Source organism: Dermacentor andersoni, chromosome 2 (assembly GCF_023375885.2).
Source record: "Dermacentor andersoni chromosome 2, qqDerAnde1_hic_scaffold, whole genome shotgun sequence".
NCBI lineage: Eukaryota > Metazoa > Arthropoda > Arachnida > Ixodida > Ixodidae > Dermacentor > Dermacentor andersoni.
The window spans coordinates 61,485,535-61,506,074 of NC_092815.1; the positions used below are offsets into that span (position 1 = coordinate 61,485,535).

Sequence of the window (20,540 nt, forward strand, 5' to 3'; positions counted from 1 at the left end):
CAAAAAATTGGCCAACCCATCAACGCGTAATTTTTTTTTAATCTGGTACGCCGGCGGGGGGCTCTGAGCTGCACTTCCGTGCCAACGTCAACCGCGAAGGGTCACTGGCTCCAGCGATTAATCCGCGCATCTCACAAGCTGAAGGCAAGCACACGAGTCCCTTAACGCCAGCCCTTGACACTCGGGGTCTTGCGTCAGCAACGCCTGGCTTATTTGTTGCTGGTGTATAGTAGCGAGTGCGAGAATATACAGATATACACAAAAAGCTAAAACACAAAAATATCAAAGCACGTTCTTCTCCTTCCTTGCCATTTCCCCAATCTGCTGGCAAGTTGAGCAAGCAGGTGGACAAGCTATCATCATCCGCGGTCAATTACAGTCGCGTTCAGCAAATACTTCTATGACCGGCTTGTTCACGGTACTAACAACAACAACAAAACTAGGCACCTTATGACATCGCCTACGTTGTCTCGCGAGGTGTCAAAGAAGACATCCAGCTCAGCTGTTTATGAATATTCAATCCACGATGCGTGCCGGCGCTCCAGTAGTGGCGACTGCCCCGACGCGGCCGCCAGAGCCCCTGCTGCGGATAACAACCTTGATGAAGCACGCTGAGCTCAAGTCGTTGATGCAAAGACCGATACGAGCCTACCGATGATCCCGCTATCCCCGTCCAGAGAGCCCCATCGGCTGTGCTTTGTCCCGCCTGTTCGGTGCACAGTGGTTAGAAAGCAGAAGCGTAGTTGTCCTGACAAGCGTGTCCTGACAATTCGTATCTACGATGTAGTCTTTAGGACTGTGTGTACTGTTCGTCTAGACCCATACAATCCAGCATGAGAGTTCATGCTTAAAAAGTTGTATGAAAGGTTACAACTTCCACTTTCTTTCGTGAAGCATGCGTTTCTTCACCTTGAGTACTCGAGGTCCCAAATATGCCACGCTCATTGCAGAAGCCTGCGACGCTGGGCTAGTTGTTTGAACACGCCTTCTCAGGGGTAAACAGATCAGAAAACAAATACAAACAGGCAGTCACGGCAAGCTATTTCTAACCTGTCAATAACCATAGTCTTACTTGGCTAGAAAAGAAACTGCATGCACCAGACGTTGTGCTTGGGTTACCCCGAATGAGGAAAAAAACGACGCTTTAAGAATAAAGAAAGAGCAAACGCAAGAACAATGTATTTATAAATTAAGAAAGACTGCATAATTATTTAGGGAATAATGGAATTACGCATTTAGGAGCCAGGGAAAAAGTGCAGTGAACTGGTCATCACCGTTGAGCTAATGCGACGCTGTACAGAACTGAAGGAACTAGGGCAAGTCTGCGGAGCCCCATGAGAGCGATACGAGGTCGGTCCGGGCTGAGTGATTCATTACGAAGGCGCGCGTGACCACCAGCGTGGAAGCGACGGGCTGCTGCTCACAGGATTAGCCTTGCCGGGAAATGAAACGGGCCGCTCGGCACGGTGCGCCACTCGATGCGTGTCCGGGTCTGCGGCCCGTCGCGTGCTCAGTTGTATTAGGCTCGTCATCTAATCCACGAATCCGTCTCGGTGTCGCCCGTTTGTCTTTGCTGAAGTCGTGGGACAAGTTTCATACCATTTTATTTGGTATATATAGGATGTCACAGTGTGATGAGCTGTAAAGCAAGACTAGTTACCTGTCATTCACCAAGAAAAAGTTAAAATAAATGTGGAACCGGTGGCACGCGGCCAAATACTGCTATGCAGGGTTGCTGGCATGCCACTTTGGAATACCAGGGTAGCGTAAACTGGACGGGGACACAAGAGCACATGAAGGGAGAGACGAGATGCCATGTCTATGTGCCAATGTGTCCGACGAGTTCCTTTTTTACCCCATTTAATTTTTGGTACACTAGAGCTGTAACTCTCGACGTGAACGTGCACAGAAGAGTAGCGTCCCCAGATTTTACCGCAGACGCGGTATTTGTCAAAATGGTTAGAATGTACACTACAGGCACCACAGGCTCTTGTGGCGTACATTCTATGTGCATTTTCGGAATCGTTAGTTTCGTCCTTGTTAGTCTCAGCACAACTTTAAGAGGCCTGAAGGCGCAGACATTGAACCTATAAACAATTCTCTACTTTTTTCGCAAGAGCCCTCGACTCGAAGTTATTAAAACACTCATTGACTTTCACATACACAAGAACGCGTTAGAACATTTCTGTAAACCTTTCTCTACTTCTAGTGGCACCATTGCCGATGGGCTCTGATGACGTAGGAACTAGAGAAACCACGAAGCTTCACTTTTGAGTGCTCATTCCTAAGTCATAGGGCGGCATCGGGATCAGCGGTGTTTCACATTCACCCGCCCTAAATGCATACTCAGAAAACGCTGCTTCGACGGTAAGCAGCTCAACGGACTGAGTGAGGGTAGCATCAGCAGAAGAGACACCAGGCTACAAAACGAGCAAGGAGCGCTCGTATAGGAAGGTCGCAGCAAGGAAAGGTACGGCCATGTTGCGTCGACGTCAAAGGGCGTATAGTGTGTGTCGTGAAGCTTTGCAAAATGATGCAAGAGAAAGTTATGCGTGTCATTTATCACCAATGCCTGAGGTTGGGTTATTCGTGTAATCGAAGCAGTCCATCTCGACATAATGTAGTACATTTTCTGTAACTTCTATATCGGTGGCTGAGCCTGTTCTTACAGCTACGCTTACGAAACTGTGACTTATTTCATCTGTGGTTGTTACAAACTAATTTGATCACGGTATTGTTGGCCAGTTATTCTTTAAAATGGAGTTTGTGCTGCGTAAAATAGACAGAACCTAATGGAACACTGCAGACCGTCTGGACTGTCTCTGTTCCTTTCTGTCCTTTCCATTTATGACACAAGAATTCAGTTTTCAAGAACTGTGGATGTCAAACTAGAGACTGCACTGTCTGCAGCTTCTGCTCTTGCTCTCGGTAACGCGCGCACTGGGGCAACGCCTCGTTACGCGGTCCATCACACAAGACGTCCGAAGTACCCACTGGACAACAATGTAAAAAATGAATATTGGTTATTTTTATTAATTGTATGGTTTTCCGAATTTTTGGCCTTTTATTTTCTTTAGAAGTGCGTGATACGATCATAGGTTGCGGGTTTTTAACATGAAGTTCTTCTTTCGTTAGTTATTTTTCATAATTTTTTATTATGCTGAGGGGCTGGGTAAAATCTTGTGATTGTCATGCTTTATATAGTGGATGTTGTCTTGAAATTAACTTCAGTTGATAACCAGTACCATGTTGTGTCCTCTCATTTCGCTCAGTCCGTGTCCACTAGCGCTGTCGGAACTTTGTCTTTAGGCCGCGTGTCGTGTCACTTAACGTGAAAGCCGCGGTTGGTCTGTCAGTCAGCTTGAACAGAGAGGACAGGCCATTGTCAACCTAGACGGCAAGTGAAAAAGAAAGAAGCACTGTAACGCTTCACTGCCCTGTCATTGCAAGTGTGCGCGTGCCGTGGAGGGACCACCTCTGCATGGTTCAATGCGCTCGCGATAACGACAGAAGCAAAGAGTCAGAGAGCAAGAATAAACAACTTCCACAACAGCTTTTCCAAATTAGTTTTCAAGTTATCGGCTGAAACTATAACACTATAAAGTTCCTCCAGCTTCGGAACTCTAACGTTATAGTTTGTTTCGTGCAAACGTTCGTGGTTTAGAAGCTCTCTGAACGTGATATTTTGTCAATTTAGCAGTGAGCAAGAACTTTAAGGCAGCGGGAGCATATAATAGAACATACAGATGTAAGGTAACAAATAATAGACGTATAAATTACTTATAGAAACAGGAAGTTATAGTTACTGAGGACGTTAAGCTGACCTCCGAAAAAAAAACGAGAAAGGAAACAAGCTCATATTTTATATTCAACATGCTATCGTCATTTAATCCAAATAATATATATTTGACAAAATGATATTTGAAGCGTCTCTTTAGCAGTCTTCAATTTAAGAAAACTTTTTCTTAGCAGTATTTGTGTTAATATGCAGTATTATGACGGTTCCAATCACCCTATCTGCATTGATAACATTCCCAAGAAAGGGTGACTTGGATTTCGTAATAATCTAAAAATTCGATGATTGATCGCTTCAGTTTTTGGCTTGAACATTTATTTTTAGCCATTTACAAAAGCCACCTTACCTTTATCATATTTCTTTTATAATCAAGTTTTCGTTCGTTTTACTGAGGCGTCTCAAATTTTGGTCCTTTTCGAGTGAGCCTATTTTGTAAGGTCGAAATGTAAAGATATAAATGTGATATGCAAAAATCTTTGTTTTTAGCACGTCTCTTTTAGCGAAGCTTCTAGTTTGCTTTCACGAAACCACTATTTTGTCAAGTAAGATGAATGTGCCAAGCTTAAGCACGGCTTTAGCTAAAGCTGCGGTGTCTATGCGTACATAGCACGTTCCTAGTTGCGCGAACTAGTGTTGTATATTTTTTTTTACCGTAGTCAGCGGACTTATGAAATAAACTGAGGTAGCCATGCGTGCTCTCTCTAATTTTGTGCGCTGTTCACTTTCCTCTAGAAACTCTTTCCTTTCATTTATCTTTAGATCGCCGGCCTGTATGTGCTAGTAATTGTTCATCACTGTATAGATCACAATCATCACCCAGCATCTGGAGTAGCATGTCAGGCGAGACGCCAGGCTAACATCTCCACTAGCTCGTTAAAGCTTGTTTCTCTCTCTTTCTCACCGGCCGTTAAATCAATAAACCGGATTATTTCCTAATTGCTCTTCCTGAAACCGAGCACGCCCGCTGCAGACGCATGCAACGTCAGGCAAATCAGGAAAGTTCATGAAAGGAAACATTCTGTCCACCCTTCCACAGCACGAAGCTACAAGTGAAATTCACATCGGGTTTCCCTGAAACATGTGTAGTTGGAAAAAAATCGTGCTGGTCCGGGGCGTCATGCGGCCAGCACAGAATCACCGTTCCACAAGTAAACTCGCTTTTCAATCGCTGTTACTCCGGACCTAAATCGCATCTATACGCAACTGCAATGTTCCAAATCTGTTTTTTTGACGCGCATATATGGCTGACAGACGTCTTTTCTTTTATTTCCTTCACCTGTACCAGGCGCGCCACTGCTATTTCTCACTTATTTATTCATTTATTGAATTTTATTATGTTATTCATTTATCTATTGTTAGGTATTTATTTATTTTGCCAGTCGTTGTTGCACGTTGTCTTCCTATACTTTCTTGTTACAAACTAATTGCGCAGTGCCGTGCAAGAACTCTTCCCTAAGCGTATGAAATGCCTTTCGTTACGTCCTGTACGACTATTCTTAATAAAAGCCGATTTCAGGACGAAATGTCGAAAATATAGGCGTTTTTTCTCAAAATGGATTTCTTTAATTTACACGGTTGCAGTTACTTATTCGTCAACTGTATGTATGTATGTATGTATGTATGTATGTATGTATGTATGTATGTATGTATGTATGTATGGATGTATGTATGTATGTATGTATGTATGTATGTATGTATGTATGTATGTATGTATGTATGTATGTATGTGTGTATGTATGCATGTATGTATATTTCTTTCTGATAAAATATTGCATGCCAAACAACGGCATTGTGCTATCACGCAAGATGGGAATTAAAGGTCTTGTTCACATAATCTTCTTCCGGAAAATTGTAACTGAATCAAAGAAACTGCACTGATGGCGTAACGGCTTTTGCATCGCGCTCTCAAGCCGGAGGGAGCCGGATGACATCTCGGCGTCGGCGGCGACATTTGGATGGAGTTGAAATGTGAAAGCGCCCGTGTACCGTGCATTGGGTGCACCTTAAGGAATACATGTTGGTGGAACTTATTCCGGAGTTCTCCACTACGGCCGGCCTCATTTTGTATCATGGTTTCAGCACGTAAAACTCCAGAGTGTTTTTTTAAATAACTGAACGAGAGAATATTAAACTTCAATCAACAACTGCGAAGGGACTTTCCTAGAAAAAGGATTAGTTTAAAAATTTATATATTTCGTAAAAGGAGCAACAGTGTCTGCAAAACGCAGATAATTTAAATACCTTTACCGCTAGTGTACACGTGAGCCAAGTTGCTTCTAGATTTGTAGCTGAGACTTCCAATGATAACTTCATTTGTACTTACTTTCTCTTTTTCCGTCACACATCACGCGGGAACTGTAGACAGAAAAAACTCATATTCATCTGACAATGATCTAGCGAGAAGTACCTTCGAGGCTAATATAGTGTAAGCAGATTACCACGACAATGCACTGCATAGCGAATTTTGATACGTTTGGATAAAAAATTTATTAAGAAAACCGAAGTACGATGGCCTAATATTAACTCACCTAGCCCGTTTCTTCCCATCGAAAAAATTTAAACGTTCAGTTATACGCGTGCACCTGAAAGAAATCGTATTTTAAGAGGTCATACTACCTACGCTAGTGAACTTCAATGACTGATGGCTGGAGAATTCCGTGCTTTACGAAGGCCTGCGCCATAGTGCACTTAAAAAAATGTCCGCTAGATCTACCAAAGCTTATCGCTGGGTTGAAGTTTTGTACAACGAATAAGGGTACATTTATTTTCGCTTTGGAGATAAAGTTCTGCACACATAATGGAACTAATACATATAGACAGCAGAAACAAACCCCACAAAAACTACACAATCACGGAGGGTGAAATGTAGCTCCAATATGCGTAAAGAGACACGCAGTAAAATAATACACCTTTTAGTGCGCCATAACGGCAAGAAATGCAATGCAAACACACATGAAACCTGGAGCTAAACCTCACCAAGAAGTGATACTAAATTTGCATGATGAGTAGAATGAACCGAAGAAGCTTGAAGTGTCAGCATAGCTTGCAGGAACATTATTCAGGTCCCGGTTGGTAAAGAACAAGGCAGAAGTGGTCAGAGGTGACGAAACATAGTCGCCATTGCCAACGTTTGGCAAACGCAGCCCTCCCTTTCTTTCGCGTTCAATCGGCTTTCTCATCTACGCGTATTCCTGTCGCTTCTCGCACTATCTGCGATCGAGACGTGACAGGCATGATATAGAATTTGGTGGACGCCGTCAAAATGATGCGACCGCACCAACTAAGCTTATGCTACCAGCCTTGCAGTCTCGCTCGTTATTCTCTGAATCAACATCATCATCATCAGCCTGGTTATGCCCACTGCAGAGCACAGGCCTCTCCCATACTTCTCCAACTACCTCGGTCATGTACTAATTGTGGCCATGTTGTCCTTACAAACTTCTTAATCTCATCCGCCCACCTAACTTTCTGCCGCCCTCTGCTACGCTTTCCTTCCCTTGGAATCCATTCCGTAACTCTTAATGACCATCGGTTATCTTCCCTCCTCATTACGTGTCCTGCCCATGCCCATTTCTTTTTCTTGATTTCAACTAAGATATCATTAACTCGCGTTTCTTCCCTCACCCAACCTGCTCTTTTCTTATCCCTTAAACGTTACACCTATCATTCTTCTTTCCATAGCTCGTTGCGTTGTCCTCAATTTAAGTAGAACCCTTTTCGTAAGCCTCCAGGTTTCTGCCCCGTACGTGAGTACTGGTAAGACACAGCTGTTATAAACTTTTCTCTTGAGGGATAATGGCAACCTGCTGTTCATGACCTGAGAATGCCTGCCAAACGCACCCCAGCCCATTCTTATTCTTCTGATTATTTCAGTCTCATGATCCGGATCCGCAGTCACTACCTGTCCCAAGCAGACGTATTCCCTTACCACTTCCAGTGCATCACTACCTATTGTAAACTGCTGTTCTCTTCCGAGTCTGTTAAACATTACTTTAATTTTCTGCAGATTAATTTTTAGACCCACCCTTCGGCTTTGCCTCTCCAGGTCAGTGAGCATGCATTGCAGTTGGTCCCCTGAGTTACTAAGCAAGGCAATGCCATCAGCGAATCGCAAGTTACTAAGGTATTCTCCATTAACTCTTATCCCCAATTCTTCCCAATCCAGGTCTCTGAATACCTCCTGTAAACACACTGTGAATAGCATCGGAGAGATCGTATCTCCCTGCCTCTGAATAGAATTAGCCAACCGGCGCCGCCAGGATTTCATATTGAAAGGGACATCTCTGAGTAGGACGTGGCACGTCAAACCAAGCGGTGGTCGACAAAAAAAAAAAAAAAAGAACAGAAATGATGCAATATAGCACGTTATATTTTTAAAAAATCTCCGACACCCTTTGGTCGATTTTCCACCCCATGAGTAGGATCAAGGTTTTTTTTTTTTTACTGCATTAACGGCTATTGTAACCGTGTTTCAATAGCTTAGTCTATTCTGAGAAAAAGGCTTGTTTGCCTTACTGTGCTGTTTTTGGAAGTTGATCAATCTGCCTTATGGAAATAAAAAGAAGATATTGTGCTGAAAGGAACTCCCCTCTTAACCCAATGTCTTCTGGCATCTCTTCGTCGCGGGTCATGTGAACAACTCGTGTCAGAGATACGAGAAATGCACCATCACATGATCGCCAAAGGACACGACGTCGTGTTTCAGTGGCTGCCTGGTCATTGCGGTATCTCCGGCAACGACCTTACTGACGAAGCTGCTAGAAAAACACACGAAGGAGCAACCCTTGTTTCAATACCTTTATCGCGGACTGACGCAGCCCAACACTTAGGCAAGCTAGCGCACTCTTTGACATTGGAGAAGTGGCACACACCTGAATTCACTCAACATCGCTTGCATTCCCTCGATTCCTCTATGCAACTGCGGCTGTTACCAGGTCTTCCGCGAAATGAGGAAACAGTGCTGTGCCGCTTACGTTTGGGCGTCGCATTCACCAATGCTTATGCATTTCTGATTGGAATGGCTGATAGCGCCGAGTGCAATGCCTGCGGTGTCGAGGAAACCATAGAACACATACTGTGCTACTGCCCATCTTTTGAAAATGAAAGGCAAGACCTCTGCACAGCTCTCAATCAACTAGATGGAAGGCCGTTCACCTTGAACAAGATCTTGGGACCATGGCCTCGCATATCGCAGCTACAAAAGGCCACAAAAGCGCTGCTGCGATATTTGAAAGCGACCGGATTGAGTCAGCGTCTGTGATCCGGACTGAGTGACCGACTGATATCTCCAGTGGACTTTCTCTTCTTTTAATCTTTCTGTCCCCCTTTCCCTTTCCCCAGTGTAGGGTAGCCAACCAGGCTCAGTCCTGGTTAACCTCCCTACCTTTCATTTATCATTTTCTCTCTCTCTCCTTATGTAGGTGCCTTGCTTGAAGTATCAAGATCTTATCTCTATCAAAGAAAAATTCTAATTAGTCAAGTCGGATAAAGTGGGTGTTAAAATAAACATCTTCACCGCTTCAGCGATTTATCGAGGAACATGATGCTTTCTTTGACGTATCTCTAAGGTAGTTGGGGTACCAGCGGCACATTATATGCATTGCCAAAAATGGTGCGACGCAGCACATTGTACTGTACCCTATACGAGGGCATCCATCCGCCACTTACCAAAAGCCCGAAAATGCAATCGTTCTGCCCAGCCATAGCATTGTGCATGAGGCCTCATGTAAGTTGAACGTGTGCCCATTGGCGGCAATTGAGATGGGAGTTCGTCCGAGCCGGACAATTTATTAGTGCCTAATTTCATTTATTTACGCCCATACGTCTCGTCGGGACAAGACGCGTTGGTTGTACAGATGGCTCTGGCGCCTGTGCACTAAAGAGCATAGAACCCTGCGTGTTCATTGCATGACAGGACCCCACATAGCAGTCTCGCTAATGCCATGTAACTCAGAGGTCACTCCAGAACGGAAAATCTCATTACCATCTCATCTTGGCGAACATTCGGTAGGCTTTGCGGCCTGTCTAGACGCATTCACCTACGGCACGGGCTACAGAAACTGCGCACTCCTAATATCAGGAGTTCTGGATATGCATATCCCTTGCCCGTAAGATAATATAAAGCTGTACTAGAGGGGCTGTTCCTCTAATTTCGTCTCGAGCGTGTGTCATAGTTTGGGGCGCGTTAGTAAAACAGGTGATTTAACTAGTTATTTGAGTATGCTAAGAGAAAGTTCCTACGCACTCGGACCGACTACTTGTAGCCGATTTCTTGTCCTAATATAGTATTTGCGCTCTTTCTCTTTCCGTTTTCTTTCTGTTTATTTTCTTTCGTAAAGCTGTATATTGAAAAAGAAAAGAACTGACGAGTTAAACTCAGGAACATACCAACTAAAAACGTTCTATACACTGGAAACTTAAATAGTCCGGCGTAGGTAAATAGAACAGAATATGCAATGCTAACAATAAAAGATTAGTCGCGCAAGATTTCTTGAGGCAGGCGTTCCTTACAAAATTAGGCTTGCGCATTTTGATTTGCAGCTTACAGAACACTACTTACCCTTTGTTTCGTCTTATGTTTTCGTCATGTTACTATACCCTATGTTGCTGCTTAGCCCACCTCTCGGCAGGACCAAGCTCTGCTTACGCCTTGCAGGCTGCCAGACCTCACTGGATTGATTGAAATCCGCAAGTTTGTGACACTGAGAAGGGAGTAAAAAGAAAGAACCTGTATATGTCTCCTGAAAGACAAAAAAAAAAAAAAAACGAAGTTCCAAAGTAGGATTGACACAACGAGCGTCGAGCTGGAGAGAAAACAAGCGAAACAGAGGGAAAGAGGACGGGCCTCACGAACAAGAGCGGGTACACGCGAACGTCTAAGTAGCAGCGGTTTAAAAGGATGAACGCGACGTGGCCCTTCCGGAGTGGAAGTTTGCGCGTCTAAGTGAATGTAACGCAGCGGCCCCTTTGAAAGTAGTGACATTCTTCATCATTAGACAATGTGGGGCTTCATTAGTACTATGCCATGTACAATCTCTATTTCATTGTTTGCCTGTTTAAGGAGGACTGGGACTTGTTACAGGTCAGAAGTAAGCTTTCGGTTTTCTGTGCGCTACGCACTCCATTATTTGTTACGTAGACAGGACGAATGCGATTTTTCAGAACGATAGTACAACGAGTCGGAACAACCTAATTGAAAACAAAGCTACGGTCCTTTTCCACTGTTAAAAAGGAAGCCCAAAATGTGTGAGCAGGGTCCATGTGATGAGGGAGGGAGGAGACCCAGACGATGCAATGTTTCTCCGAGACTGGCTTACCACCCGTCTTCTATTCCTATTACACGGATCACAGAATTATGTTGGTCCTTTACTGCCCTGTGTCGCCGCTTAACGACATACAAGATAACCATCCACAGTGCATTAGCGTACGATTATCACGGTCTAAGTATGGTCCTTGTTTGGTCTTCTTCGTCAAACATTTCTTGTTGCGACTTCCGGGCAATAATCTGGATGAGAAGCAAACGCACATTTAGACAACTGTACTGTAGTCGAGCACGCACAATTAGATGTTTTGCGTGTGTGTGTGTGTGTGTGTGTGTGTGTGTGTGTGTGTGTGTGTGTGTGTGTGTGTGTGTGTGTGTGTGTGTGTGTGTTAGACGGATATGTAGAATGAGGCTGGTTGTAAAATAATATTGATTTTTGTTCTCATGCACTTGAAAGTTTAAGCTTACCGCTATAAACCCTCAAGAATGTGAATTTGGCCTTGGAAGAGCTGGATTGTTTTTATGTCGCGAATTCGCGACACTCGGCATTTGCTTCTTTAGGGGTACTCCCGCGGTTGGGTGCGAATGAACCACGCGATAAGTAAACAAAGAGAACTGTAACCTGATTTAGCAGTGCTAGCCAAACGATGTGGGCAGGCACACCGTTGACGCCTGTTGTTGGGACAGCGGTGGTGCTTTCAATCCTCACTTCCATGCGCCCTGCAGCAGTGACTCACTCAGGGTGCCGCTGTGTATGACGCTGGCGTCCTTTCTTTTTTTTTTTAGCGTGGGTTTATGGATTGTAAAAGGGCTTCAGCTATATACAATATTTTCATAAGCAGGAAAAGCGCTCATTTCATTCAATGGATGCACACTCTCTTGATCAAGCAAGCCTACTGAGCACCCGTCTTTCACCGGAAGGCGACAGTCGCGGCACGAATCTCATCGACGAGTTTTGCGAGGACTATGTTCGGGCAGACTTTTCTAATTACCGGCACGACGAGTGAGGACAAGAAAGACAAAAACTGCAGATGGTGAAAAAGTGAAGATTGTGATATAGCGCAGTGGCAGGGTTCTACGGGAGAGTGAGAGGGTGAAAACTCCGGTTGGATTTCTCAATTTTTTTTAAATGAAGGAGCATGCTGTATAACCGGCAAACGACACTCATCCAAAGCAAAGTGGCAGATTGTCATCGTCCGTGAAAACGTGCTTAGTGATGCAGAGGAGGGGCCTCGTGCAGCCAGTGCAAATTGCGGGCTTTTATTTTTTTGTTAGCTCACTCCATTCTGTACAGCAACCTTGCTGTACCGCTTGTGGCTGAGAGTAGCGTTCAAGAACTCATACTCTTGTCGTTTGGGAATGGCCGAGAGCCCGATGTGCGATTCCTGTGGGTGCGAGCACTTATTGTGTACTTGCCCCCGCTGCGATGTACAACGCCTCTCTCTGTGGGAAACTTTACATCGACTGGACTTAAGACCGTTCAACGAGTCAAAGATACTCGGACCGTGGCCACACCCGTCACTGGCACGAAAAGCGAATCGTGCATTAGTGCAATACTTGAAGTGCATCGGCTTACGAGACCGCTTATAGTGTCTCTGTGCATAGTGTCCCGCCCACACGCACTCAGTGCTCACTTTCTACCCTTTTCCTCTTTCTATTCCCCTTTCCCCCACCCCCAGTGTAGGGTAGCAAACCGGATGCTCTCCTGGTTGACCTCCCTGCCTTTCCTATCTTTGCTTTTTTCTCTCTCTCTCAACCACAGTGGGTATGAGCCGCCTTTGAGAGAGAAAGAGAGAGAGAAAAGGATGCATAGAAAGGCAGGGAGGTTAACCAGAGGCAGTTCCGGTTGGCTACCCTGCACGGGGGGAAGGGTGAAGGGGGATAAAAAGAGAAAGAGAGCTCAAGGGGGAGACAGAAAGAAATAGAGACGAAGACGACCAAACCGCGCACGCTACAGAGCGGTAAGGGGTGGCGTTCTTGCAGTCTATCGTGAAGCCCCACAGACCGCAAGAACCTTAATAACGCGAGTAAGGCATTTAGCATGGATGTCCTGTGGGTGTACTGACCTAAAGCTTTCAGTTCTGATAGTGGAAAACTTTACTGAAGGTCCTGAGGTACGCGACTCAGCGCGCTGCGGGCCACTCCCACGTTGGGACAGTCAGGCCATGCCCGACCGCCGCATCGTGGGCCCTCTGGACATCCCATAGTTGCACCCCGGCATCGGGGCTCTTGACAGCGGAGAGCCACTTGTCCTCATTGATTTGTTCTGCGCCTCGTAACGAGGGGCAACGCCAGAGCACATGGTCTAGGCTAGCGAAGTCATTACACTGCCTGCAAGAACTAGCGGCATAAGCGTCAGGATAAAGCTTGTGGAATAAAGCCGGGCTCAGATACGAGCCTGTTTGCAATAATCTGACGGTCAATGCCTGCCCTCTATTTAACTTCTTCTGGGGAAGGGGAAAGTCTCTCCTACAGAGATAAAAGTGCTGCGTAATTTCGTTGTATGTGGTCGGTTGATCTCTGTTCTCCACCACCGCGGGCCGGTGGTGGAGTTCTCCATGGTCAAGGATGGACACATGTTTTGCGATTTTCGGAGTTTCAAATGGCGCAGCATTTGCGCCTGTTGTTGTGGCTTGTATATTTTTTACTTCAGTGAAAAAAAACGCGCAGAGAACCAACTCGAAAACATGTTTGGTGCCTACCCTTGGCTGGGTGAAAAGCGCTGGTCTCTCACTCTATGCACTTACGCATCTCCTCTGCTCTCAGATGGCTCTCGGCGGCTGAGGGGGCGCATTGCAACGGAAAGTGCCTTCGAGAGCTCGTAGCAAGCGCCCAATTAGGCAAAGGCGTGGTTTCCGCGTGAGGCTAACGCGCTCTTTATCTCAACATATATATGTACTTTTGTGCATTCATTTTATTTAGGTTTCGGAATAAAAGGGAAACTGATTGGAGCTTTTCCGAGAGCAGGACGTTTTTCGTCCTCGCCGAGCCTCTCACAGGATGGTTTCTTTTTTTTCCTTTAAGAAGCAAAGGAAAAAGCTAGCGACTTTGACAAACCTGTTTTCAGTGTTCGAATCGTCGCGGCACGTTTCAGCAATGATTAATCTCCGTTACCTGAGACACGCGCGGAAGAAATTTCAGTTCCGCTCGGCCAATTGCGGACATTACTGGGGATATTTTTCTCGCTCAGGTATACAGATTTGCACACGTATATACAAGGCGTGCAAAAAAAGAAAGAACTACAGTAGCGCTGGTATTGCGAGCTAGTGCGCATAACAATAGTAATTCGACCAGCTTCACTGGTTCAAGGACATTGACTTTCCAAGCAGCCTTATAATATTTCATAATTTCTAAGGCTTGAAAATGACCACTTTGATGCAGATCACAAGAGTATCCTTTGTTAGATGTCTGTCGTTTATGCATTTAACGTATTACATCATAAGTATTTGTTTTACTAAGTTGACTAACGGTAAAAATGATCCTGCTTTGGCAGGCTTTAAACAAAACATAAAAGAAAGGCGCGTGCATTAAAAGTTCTGAGATGATATTTTTCCAAGAGAGGAAATCACATTCAAGAGAGTACTTTATTTTCACATCACAATATATTTCGCATGAAACTTTTTTAAAGTAAATAATTAAAGACCTGAGCACTCAGGTAACGTGATATTCAGTTTTTGTTTCATTCCTTGATTTCGTGACTGAGGGTTAGGGTTGGACGGACCATTATGAAATAAGCATAAAATGTAGTGGTGTAGCCACATTGAAGCATAGACCTGAAATAAGACCTTCGAACTAACCTCTCACGCAGCTCTCTGTAAACACGAACGTGCAAACCTCCGACATCCACCCACCTCCCAACCTGTAAACCTTAAAATTCTTTAAAAAATCAGCCGACACAATTCGCCTACTCCTACCCTCCCAGCCCTCGAAATGGGACGGGGGGCTGTGTCTGCAATATTTAGATTTCTGTTTCATTTCTTTTTTTTATGTTTACACGCAGTAGGCAGGTGTTGTGTATAATGACATTATTAACCATGATTTACTTTCAAACACAGCACAGAAGCCGCAAGAAACTTGCGAGAGGAGAGGCTGACAAGCAGCACATTGTTTTGAGATTAACAGTGACTTCTGCAGCGACTTTGCTGTTGCCGATTTAGCCTCCTGTGGGAACACGTCTCAATAAACTTGCTGGAAGTATATATCTCTTGTGTGCCTTTACCAGCATAACATTTACAAGAATTTCTTCGGAGCTTCACCCGACCAGCGAAACTTATGCCAGAGCTTTTCGCAAAACTTTATGCAACGTTCGTAAAATCACAGTAGCAGCCCACATTCGTAAGCTTTACGAGAAATTGTGGAAATTTGGCAGGTATGCATCCATATAGCCTACATAATTGTAGAATAGTCAGCCTTCAGTATATGAGTAGAGGACACCTTCTAATGAACGGTGGCTTTCAAGACCGGCAAAGCTACGACGACCAAAGAAGAAATGTAATATGGTCCGGGCACAGGAAGCAGTTCACTTGAGAAATTAATTTCTGCATTGCTCGCGTTGTATCACAGTCTCTACTGCTTGACGGAAACTTATATGCAGCATACAAACACTCTGTTGCGATGCCAGATGGCGTGGTGCTTCCTCCATGTGAAGAGCGCCAAGAAGCGATTCCTCTTTTATTGAGTAGTAGTAGTGATTTTAAGATGAAAGGAAGAGAAAAGTGCAGTGCCGTAACTGTCTCTCAAGGGAGCGCACATCAACAGCACTGCACGGGGTAAGGGGAGTGGGGCGAAAAAGATTAGAGAGAGAATGAAATAGAGCGGAAAAAACAAAAAAAAAAACAAGAAGGTTAAAGAAAAAGCAAAGCGGGGCTTACAGCCGCGCTCTCAGCTGAGTCTTGTCACAAAAGCCAAGGATGGCAGCAAGCGCTCTCTTGGCGATGGAGGCGGGGGCTGCGGGAAATAGGAGATCACCTTCCGTGCTGCACGGTAGTCCGACTCGGCGATATGAAGCACAGAGCGCGGTGCGCTCAACGTCGAAGGATGGGCAACGCAGGAGAAAGTGTTCCAGTGTCTCATCCTCGCCGCATTCCGTACACGCGGGGCTGCCTGTTCCGTGCAGTCTGTGCAATCGGGCGGCCGTGCTGTAGCAGCCGACGCGCAGCCGCAGGAGAAAGGAGCGATCCCAGCGGGAGCCTCTTTTATTGAGAGAGTACTTATATGTAGACTCAAGGTGTGTTCGCAGTGCTGTCACCCGGCGGTCCGGGTATCGACCATGCAAAAGCACCGCACGCACGGAACGTTGAAAAGTCTCCGGAGACATGAGAAACGCGCAGTGCATTTGCGTGCAGAAAGGATGAAGATAAGTGGACGCACCCTCAGTCGTGTGCATACCACACGTGTAGTGTATACCGTGGTATGAAAGGAAGTAGTATTTGTGGTTAATGTGGGAAATGACGCTTATTTCTTCAGCCCAATAGCAAGCACGGCGCAGCGTCAGAGGAAAGAGAAGTGGGAAATAAAGACGAAAGGAAGGAAGAGAGGGATAAGCAGCAGGAGTCTCGTCCGTTCACGGAGGAGGCCCATGGTAAAGACAGTTGCTCGCGGGGTGCGGGCACTTATCGGTAGGCTGTGATCCCGTTCACTTTCACATACACCAAGAAGCTGTAGAGAGCTCGGAGAGGAGGAGGGGGGTGGTCGACAGGAACAGGACGTCGCTGGATGTTGCAGCAGGTAGGCCCTGTTGCCTGTAGACAGTGATGACCCTTGAGCGTTCCTGTGCCAGCGCTGCATGGGCAGGCACAGAGAGGGTGCTCAAGGGTCTCGAGGTCACCGCAACGTCCGCAGGCCGGTCAGGTGGAGTTATGAAGGGAACGGACCGTAAATTTGCAGCTACAAAGGCTGGTGGTTTTCCTTCTGTCTCACCTCGTGCACCAGTGAGGTACGATGCCTACAACTCCACTGACGACGGTCCTCATCACGCCAGCGTTATGAAAAACCCAACAGCTGCCAAGGCGATGTTTCTCCTGAGCAGAAGTTCGTCCGCGCGCCGTGATATTGCCGCCGCGTATCCTGAGAACATGTATGAGGAGCTTCGGCGCAACGCTAAACCTTGCCATAGCTTTCGACGCTTCGCTGTTTGGGTGAAACTGCCCAATTTTTTTTTGGTGTTAAAAAGGCGCTGAGCGCTCACCGAGGTGCTCCGAGGGATTCTGCGATACTTATTACTGTTACAATAGCTATCAGACAATTAGCAATTAGGATTATACACAACAGGCACGAAACAGAGAAATGAAAGGTGATCGTCAGGACGATTAAGGAGAATAAATGAGTAGTTGGCTACTCTATGAATGCATAATGTCCACGCTCGCGATATCAGACGCTGGGCATGCTCTACAGCCATTCCTTGGCGGCAATTCTTGAACCCTGCTTCCTACCGTCGTCGGGTGAGCATAATCATTAGCTCAGGACGAATTCCTATTACGATGTTCAAGTGGAGTAGAAACGCAGAACTGCTCTCTAATGAAACGTCCAACCAATATGAATAAAATTTGTTGCGTGTAAAAGAAACACCCAAATTAAGGGACTGCAGCCTGAGAATTATAATTTAGAGCATTGGTGGCTCTACAGAAATTGCTAAGACTTGCTAAATTGAAGCAATGCTGAAGCGAAAGATTACAGGTGCTTAATTCAGAACCAAAATTCAAGTACTTACCACCATTCTGCAAACTTTGTCCCTTATGTCCCCGAAGTTCGACAAGTATGGTTACTTCCTTATTAGTTTAGGTGAAACTATTACATATTTCACTTAATAGTTCTGCGGAAACCCTGAAGGGGGAGAGAAGTAATTAATAAAGGGAGAATGAGACCAACCCAAACGTGGCAAATTGCTACAAAGGAAACCATACGGGTTCCTTGAAAGAGAGAGCCTCGCAGTTGAAGAAAAATGCAACAGTGACCACCCTGGAAAAGTAGTGGTCTCAGGTTCGAGTCGCGAACCAGGACAAATTTTTCTTCAACTGCGAGGGTTTTTCTTTCGAGGAACCCGTATGAATATCCTTTGTAGCAATTTGCTACGTTTGGGTGGATGTCTGATTTTCCCTTCATTTATTACATATTTACGGAAATTCCACGTATGTTCTACTTAATAACTTGTGGCACATATCTCGCAGTGATTAAAGTAAAAATATTTTCCGCCTTATGTGTTCTGATAGATACATTTTACATGAGTTTGCAATTGTTTTTTATGAATGAGCTGACTGTTGGTAGATATAGAAAAGGTAGTTTGCTCTCGGTGTCCTATATGTGTGCGCTCGCTTCACGCTGTCGATTCGTTATTCTCGCCCATTAGCTCTAGTAATGTTTGTCAACATATCATGAATATAATTCGCTTCATTTTCTATGACTGACTTCTTTGGAGCGAACAATTTTGGCGATAACAAGAGACTATCGGAAAGCACGCGAAGAAGTAGATTAGGACATGATTATATCATTATGCCATCCTATGATGGTATATTATTATTCTACTTCTTTTACTGATATAATTTCATTTCATTGCAGCCTGAAATTTACTGCAACTTTTCGGTGAGCTGAAAAAATTCACTTTTAGGACGCAATGAAATTCAGTATGTCTTTGTGACTTCTCTATTCTGAAACATTTTTTTGAATACTTACACCAGCGTTCCAGTACCTTGACTGTTCTATTGATGTTTCTGGTAACAAACGCACGCGCGAGATTTATGGGGTTCACTTCTCTGGGACAACGTGCGGAGCGCGACCAAAAGCACCATCTCCTTCCTCTGGAGAAAATTGCTCCGGGAAAATGGTCAATTGCAGTGTACAGATTATGCGACAAAAGACGTAACAAACATGCGCTGTCTCCTTTCCAGTCAGCGGAAAGAAGGCACATGGCTGTCGTCCTCTTTCCAAAGGGTCGTACGTGCCTTTTGTGCTACGCTGTATAATGCGTGTGATGGACTAAGTTTCCCAAAGGAAACTCCAATAGCGACATCGATGTGTCTTCCTCGATAGTGCGTGGCAAGAGTACGCGTGGTATTAGTTCCCAAGGCTCCAATTTAAGCGGGAAAATGGCAAAATTAAAGCCGTGACAACTCTCTTTCTCGCATCCGCTCCCGGAGTGTTGATTTATGAACACAATTTCTTTTCCCTTCTTTTCTTGCTTTCTCGCACTTTCCCTTTCGTCAAAACAGATTCCTCTCTCAATATGTGGAAATAAGGACCAACAATAAATCGCTGCTCGTGTTTATGCAGTGCTAATAGGACGTCGCCTTCGCTAGTCACTCCTGGAACGCACCCTCTGCTCCGGCGAACAGCAATGAGGGGTCGTTAAACAAGCCTCGAGGGAGATAGCCTCGGCGTGAAGAAACAAGCAAATTCGTTGCCTGAGGCAATCTGCAGCAGCGTCTTAAATGGAAGCACACGCTTTGTTTTCACTGCTGGGCGTGTCCGCCCCTTCGCGTCTCTTATTTAAACTGGCCGCACTTTCTTTTTGCCTGTTCATGTCTTTGCCATTCGCACAGCGCTCCCTGGGTAGAAGGCTTTGGTTAAGAAGCTCCCGTTGAGGTAATTTAATGCAGCTATAAATAATGGTGTTTAACTAGAGGAGTTGAACCGCCAACTTGAATTGGTTGATTGAAAGAGAGCAAGATCTGTTAAGCAATTTCCTCCCTCTTGCACTGTAAGTGGATTGAACAACACGTATGAATTCTTAAATCCATGGAAAGAAGTCCTACAGAAATGATGTCTTCCTACAATTCCCTGACATGCTGCAACATTGTAATATGATCAAAATAGAGAAAAAATTCAAAAAGTCAATAATTTGGAACCTAAAGCTAGCAACACCTTGGAAAAGCCGCAGTTTTACATCAGATGAGAGCAACAGCAGTGTCAAAGATATTTCGCCACGCAGCAAAGTTCACAGAGAGGTACAAATTCATAAGCATTGATCCTGCTTGAATGCTCTTCTTCTGGTGCAAGGGTAATGGATAACATTGCGGCACACTTAAGCAGTACCTGCAGCGATCTGCGAATAATTGCAGCTAGGAGAAAGGAAAACCAGAGGTCATAAAGCAACACCATTTAAACAATCCTTCAATATTTTTCGAAGTACTATTTCTTTGCTGGTGTTATCATGGCTCTTTTATGTAAGTTCATGAAAACTGCAGCACCGAGTACTATATTTAAAGAGGGAAACCATGCTTTTGTCGCGTTTCGTGATTGAGACGCAGTTTGATTCCACCACTTCATGTCATTCTGTTATCAGTCGGTTTTAGGTTAAGTCAAATTATACCATGTCAGTCGTCTTTTGTCAATCATTTTCTCAAATATGTCAACCATCGTCTCTCGAGCCTAAAGAAAACTAATTGTTTTGTACCTCAAGCGCTGGAAGAGCTTTGTTGTAATATAAAAAGTATGTTCTACGAGGGCGATGGCTGTATGGTCTTTTCATGATACATGGTGTGTTCTTCG

General features: G+C 44.9%; 1 protein-coding gene across 3 annotated transcripts in view; it reads left to right on the forward strand.

The window, feature by feature from the left end:
* The window catches only part of LOC126542588 (synaptogenesis protein syg-2-like), a 269,117-nt gene that overhangs the window by 184,896 nt on the left and 63,681 nt on the right, over positions 1-20,540 (forward strand). The gene's annotated exons all lie outside the window — the stretch shown is intronic.